This window comes from Pseudonaja textilis, chromosome 10, assembly GCF_049901715.1.
Source record: "Pseudonaja textilis isolate UNSWEBS1 chromosome 10, rPseTex1.2, whole genome shotgun sequence".
Taxonomy (NCBI): domain Eukaryota; kingdom Metazoa; phylum Chordata; class Lepidosauria; order Squamata; family Elapidae; genus Pseudonaja; species Pseudonaja textilis.
The window spans coordinates 18,860,170-18,867,009 of record NC_141999.1 but is presented as its reverse complement, the minus strand read 5'-3'; the positions used below and the strand labels follow the sequence as shown (position 1 = coordinate 18,867,009).

Below are 6,840 nucleotides of genomic sequence, written 5' to 3'. Positions count from 1 at the left end.
TCATTACAACTCTTAAGATCAGGCTAATCAGGTGATTTGTGGTTTGCCATATTTGGGAAGGCCAGATCTTAAGGCAAGAAAATATAATCCAGAGGTAGAGAATCACAAATCGGTAACAGCACATATGAGATAAAAATACGTTTAATTCTCAAGAACTGACAAGAACATCAAGCAAAACAAAAACACCAAATATTGTCAAACTAATAAATAAGGAGAATGTTTCAGGAGACCCAGAGACCAATGGGAGGAGGGTTTTTTTTGGAGGTGGTCATGTCTACAAGGAGAAGGGCCTCTCCATAGCAGAGTTGTCATCTATCATGGACTTTGTCCTTTTCATGTCCGACAGCAGTAGCCAAAACCCTTGTTTCCACAACAGTCCCAGCAGTATCTGCAGAGAGCAATGTGACTGACGTGACGCTTGGGTCTTCCTAGCAATGCCTGTCAGGAGAAATAAAAAAGAATTTACTCTCTGGGTATGCACAAATTTGGATTTCAGAAGGAGGATTTAGAATAGAATAACAGAGTTGGAAGGGTCCTTGGAGGTCTTCTAGTCCAACCCTCTGCTTAGGCAGGAAACCCTATACCACTTCAGACAAATGGTTACCCAACATCTTTTTAAAAACTTCCAGTGTTGCATCATTCACAACTTCTGGAGGCAAGTTATTCCACTGATTAATTGTTCTCATTGTCAGGAAATTCCTGCTTAGTTCTAAGTTGCTTCTCTCCTTGATTAGTTTCCACCCATGGCTTTTTGTCTTGCTCTCAGGTGCTTTGGAGAATAGCTTGACTCCCACTTCTTTGTGGCAGCCCCTGAGATCTTGGAGCACTGCTATCATGTCTCTCCTAGTCCTTCTTTTCATTAAACTAGACATACCCAGTTTCTGCAACCATTCTTCATATGTTTTAGCCTCCAGTCCCCTAATCATTTTTGTTGCTCTTCTCTGCACTCTTTCTAGAATCTCAACATCTTTTTTACATCGTGGTGATCAAGTCCAGAACAACAAGTCCAGAATTTACAACAAGCGCAGAATGCAACATGCCTAGAACATGGAATTAGCTACCAGTAGCTGTGGCAATGGCTGCCAATGGATCACTTTTGTTCTTATTTAACTTTTCATGACATCTGATTTGAACAAGTCTAATCAAGGTCTGATACAGGCTTGAGTAGAAGATCAGACCAGCAATGGCTTCTAATCCTAATGGTGTCTCCTAACTTCCAAGACTTAAAACACTAGTTGTTGGGAAATGGCCGTTTGAAGGAGACCATATCCTTCAGGGAAAACTTGTGAGCTTCAACATCACACCTAGTTGACAACTCTGCATCTCAGAATATTGGGTTAGAAAGGCCAATATTCTGACCTGGCAGGATTGATTAATTTATTATATAGATTTTGACAGACTGCTATTGAAGTGTGACTTTTGTTTTTCTCTTAACATGAAGCTTCTTGAAATGTGATTTCATAATCAACGTAGAAACACCAAACTGATCATAGTTTGGTGTGGTGGGAGTTAAGTCCTGTTTGCAGGCATCTAATGTCCAATGTTAGGGATTCTGAGAGCTGTCAATGAATCCCTCTGTAGGGCGGAGGAAGAAAATGTGAGACTTATAATGAAGAACATCTGGAGGGTATGAGGTTAGGGGTAGTTTCACACAGCTACATATGGTAGAATTGTTTAATGAATGGACTTGAAGAGAACATCATAATCTGACATGGTGCTGGACAAGGCAAATAGGAGTTGCAAGGAATGGAGTGGATTTTTCTAAGAAAGATTGCAAACCAGCAGGCTTTCAAAATTCCTAGTATATCAACCTGAACGTCTAGCTCAGGGGCCTTCAAACTTGACAGCTTTAAGACTTGTGGACTTCAACTCCCAGAATTCCTCCTCCAGTCATGTTAGCTCAGGAATTCAGGGAGTTGAAGTCCACAAGTCTCAAACTTGCCGAGTTTGAAGACGTTGGTCTAAATTAATCTTATTGGTTGTTTTTTTTAAACTGCTCTATAATAGTGAAAAAAACCAAAACAAAAGTAAAACAGAAGTTGTGACTGAGGCTTCTCTTTGTGTCTCTCTACAGTTGCAAAGTTCAGAATGTAAGAGTGCAAATTTGTATTTTGAATGAATTGCAGACTGAGCTATGTCTTCCCCATTCTACTCGCTTATGGAATATTACAAGCATTACTCAGATACTGGTCTCACCTGCAGTCCCATGCTTTCTGTTTTGTAAGGGTCCAAACTGGCCAAGTCTTTCTGGGCATCTCTCTGTAATGAAGAGGACACAAAAATACTTCTTTCAAACCTTCTATTTTCAAAGAGGAAAACATATTTCAAAAGTAGCCTATGTTCACAGAATATCCTAGACTCAGTTAAAATTAAGTTGGCTAGCTTGTGGTTCAGTTTGCTGTGGGAGAACCAGCCACTATCTTAGGCTATGAACTTAAGATTGGTTTGTTTAGATATTGTATGTCGTGTGATTTTGTCAAGATTTTTGAGTTGAAGATTAAGCCAAGGTGTATGAATTCAGCTTTCTTGACATTAGGTGCCCAAATCTTTGAAATTAACAAACAGGGGTATAGTTCTCTCAAGGGTCACATTCCCCTAGAAGAATTTGAATTAGCAATGGGACGGGGTGAGGAAGGAAGGGAAGGAAAGAAGGGAGGGAGGGAGGGATCTTCTTCCTTCCTTCCCTCTTTTCTTGATCTCCAGAGAAATGGGTATATCACAGACAAGCAGTCTGAAGGATTTTGAAATTAAGCTGCAGATTGCCCAGTCTTGATCTAAAACAAAATGGACACCTTCCATGTCACCAGACATAGTTCATATATCAGCCATTTCAGTAATTTACTTGTAGTTCTAACCATGTTGGCAACGTATAAGAAGTGAGCACAAGGCTGGTTCCAAGGTTAGGACCGTTGGAGGTGATGAACATGATAATCTCACTCCAGATTTAATCCCCATGCTGTTGCTGCTTTCTTCCTCTCGTGAGTAGGAACCAGAACAAAAAGGAGCTGACTAGCTTAGGTCTAGCATAAGAAAATGGAGCAATTTATGGGAATAAATATCATGGCTAGCCTCCCCTTGCAATTTTACCTCTCTGGACATTTCTCTACCTCCAGTTGCTGTTGGACAGGAAGGACAGAATGGAGTCCACAAAGTGATACCCTACCATCTTCCCATTCTATAGGCTGCCCACATAGACCTGCCAGGCATTTGTCTTGCCCGTAGAGGACTCTCTATTAAGGCATGTATCTTTGTCGAGATAGGCTGGCATGGTGAGCAGAGGCAGCAATAGAAAACTGGATAGCCCTACTCCCTTTCTTCTCTTTTTTCATTAATTCAGAGTTAATGATGTATTTGGGGTTTGCTACAACGATTAAGTAGGTTGAATCTTTCCATTCTCCCCTGCCACTTCCTTGGCCACTTACACAACAGGAGAAAACTTTTATCCTTTCAACCTTCAGCTATCCTGATTTTCAGTGTGTGTCTGGTACTTTATAACAACCCAGTGTAGTTCTATCCTGAGTTTTCTTCAGGAATCTCCTCCCAACTATTTAGCTGTCAACCCAAAGCCATCAAGTATCATCCATCAACTTGTTTATTTGTATAATTTTACATATCTGTATGTCGCCTATCTTTTGTCAGAGAACTTAGAGGGCCACATGTGAAAGAGGGTATCTTCACACCCCAAGATGGCTCCTAAATCATCTGGTGAGTTCCACAATCAAGTGAGGTCATAAAATCAACATTCCCCAGTTCTAGCCCAGTATTCCAACTCCAAAACTCCTTTAGCAGTCACAGGACCAGCTGTATTTTCATCTACCTCCCTCTGCTATCCTGCTTTTGAAAAGCTTAGAATGTTTAAAAATCCATAGACAGCTGAGAAGTACGGACATCCTGACTTTCACAATAACTATCTTCTCTCCAGCAACTTCCTGGCTTCTTATAAACACTAGAGGAAGATCTCCAAGAGATATTGCTTTCCATGGGCTTTCTCAGACGAGGAAGCAAGGACAGCCAGCAGGCTTAGAGAAGAATGGAAAGACAGAGAAAAGTGGAGAACTTGGGGGTGGGGGGGAAGCTTCATTGGCTAAAATGAAGCTCAAGCTCCATGAAGGAAGCTGAAGGACATGATGAGAAGATATTAAAACTAAAGCAATAATGAAGGTGGCAAAACAGCTATTTCAGAAGAGAAAGAAAATATTCAAGAAATTGGAAAGCCAATTTTTGGCATAATATTAGTATTAATTTGGTTCTTACCTGAATGGTGAATGCACAGAGGTTTCTGGTAGTAGCACTAAGTAAAATGAAGAGCATGCAGATCATTTGAAGTTTCATCTTTCTTTCTTGAGTAAGGCTGTGTTCTTAGATTTTTTTTAAAAAAATAAATAAATCTGTCTTGTTCGTTCTCTCTCTGGGATAAACCAAGATTGCTTTGTAGGCAAGTGAGCAGAGGAGCAGCTTTTAAGGACCACAGAATCCCTCCCCTAGTTGGGATCAGCCAATGATCTGTGTTCCAAGAAAGTCCACACGTGGGCAAGATAATGACCAGCAAACAGGTCAATAGAACTTATTACGTTTGAACAGAAACACACATCCCTCAGACCTACTGGAAAATGAGACAAATTTCCCAACTTGACGTAACATCTCAGGGTCAGTTCCATCCACATGTGCAAAAAACCAAATAGACCAAGGCAGGTGTTAAGAAATTATTAGTATATTCTGTTCCAACTTTAATCTTTCCTGGGCTTTCCCGAACCATTGCAGTGGATTTACTGTAATTTTCTTCTCTGGGATTCAAAAATAAAACAGTCAAATCAGCACACGTCCAAAATAGGGAAATCAAGATTTGAAACAAGCCATTCATCCATCACGTTTTGCAACATGTCTTCTGCCAGTCAGCAAAGCAGACTCAAAGAACTTGTGAAGAAATAAATCAAGTAACATCAGCAGAGAACGAGATGATGTCCCAACTTTTGGAAGGAAGAATGCCTGAAAAAAAATTGCAGAAGAGTTTTGAAGAGATTTAGATCTGGTCTTGAAGTTTACACTTCCACAGATTCTCATTCAACCTGGTGTCGATACTCAATAGATCAGAACATGGCAGGGATACTGGAGTCGGATTAAGTCAGATGCAATTATTTAAATATGGGTTGATCAGGCAACAAATTAACTGATCTTAAAAAAAAAGGCATCACTTCTTGATTACCTAAAGTTGTAGATCACAGATCATTTTAGTAATTGCACAGACCACAATCCTAAAAAAAAGAAAAAGAATAACAGACATAAAACTGGGCATTTTGGATTGGAAGGAAAGGTTGAGATTTATGAAGGAGGGATTACCTAAAACACAGAAATGAAGAATTAGTTAACACATAAAGTGTGAGTCTCACTTTCTGTTTAATCCATGAGTAAACACACGGTGTTAATGCTTCTAATTAATGCTGCTTCATAATAAATACCTGTTTTTGCTGTGCCTGCTCTTTTTGCTGTATTGTGGTAAGTAGTAGAATGTTCCAAGGAGTTAAAATGTTCCCACTGGTTTGGAGGTATTGTCAGTTTTGGTCCTAGAGTTATGTCCATTGATAGTATTCTTCTTAGTAGAGATTGGCAAGTTTGCCCAAATTACAATAAATGTTTGTGGATAATTATAAGAAATTAGATCAGATTTACATATAGATGGAATTTCAGTTTAGGCTGAAAAGTAGCTTAGTTGTGATGAAGTTAAATTTCATTATCACCATAGTTTTAAAATTATGCAGTTCCACATCTTCTGGGAAACAGTTTCTGCTGAATGCAGTGAGATTTAGTCCTGAGTAACTATGTAGACATCTATACTGTATAATTTCCAGCTCCTTTTAAAATTCATTTTCTGAATAAAATTCTTAAAATGGATGCTTTCTTCTCTGGAAACCATGAAAAACTTCAACATACTTTCATTTATTTGCGACATAAAAATGAAAATTCAATGGTTGAAAAATTACTCCAGCAAGCATTCATAACACATTTTGAACAGACTAGAGAAAGTTAGGGGAAATCTTTAACAACCAAAAATTCTTTTGAATAAATATAAAATTGTCAATATAGTAAACTAAAGTGCACATAGAATATTGTCCCAAAATTATCTATAATCCAATTTTTACAATTATTATCACTATTGTGAGCTCCATTCTTTTCAAAGTATTTGTATAACTAAATCTAGAACTGACATCTTTCTAGAATTTTTAAAGAAAGAGGGACAGAGACAGCCAGACAGCCAGACAGCCAGACCAGTTTGCTTAGTAAAGCTGGAATTTGAACACCCAGTTCCCTTTTTCCACATGTACATATTTTTGAAATTGCAATTCATTTAAAAGACAAATAAGACTTCCTGTCCATGCAAATCCATGCAAAAGGTACATACTTAAGTGTACTGAAATTGCAAGTGGAAGTATTGTGTATGCATATATAGATTAAAGGAAAACAATTAAAGACTGAAATTAAAGAGAAAAGTCAGTTAATACAACATTTAATGTATTTTTCTAGAGCTTTGAAGCAAAAAAAAAAAAAAAAGGAATGTAGGATAACAGATAACAGATAATCAGAGTTGGAAGGTCCAACCCCCCGCCCAAGAGGGAGACCCTACACCATTTCTGACAAATGGCAGTCCAGTCTCTTATTGAAGGTCTCAAGTAATGAAGCTCCCACAACTTCCAAGGGCAAGCTGTTCCATTGGTTGATTGTTCTCACTTTCAGAAAGTTTCTCCTTATTTCCAGGTTAAATTAGGAGTTCCATTATAGTTTGAAAGTTATCTGTAATACTGCACAAACAGTAGCTTATTGTTATTAATATTACTATTATTACTA

General features: G+C 38.4%; 1 long non-coding RNA gene across 1 annotated transcript; it reads right to left on the bottom strand.

Moving 5' to 3' along the window:
• Positions 1 to 125: 125 nt before the first annotated feature.
• LOC113448212 (uncharacterized) lies at positions 126 to 4,453 on the bottom strand. Its single transcript, XR_015744846.1, has 3 exons — positions 4,255 to 4,453; positions 2,197 to 2,259; positions 126 to 438 (listed from the first exon to the last, which is right to left on the bottom strand). It is a non-coding gene; the product is annotated as an uncharacterized LOC113448212 (long non-coding RNA).
• Between the last annotated feature and the right edge of the window lie 2,387 nt (positions 4,454 to 6,840).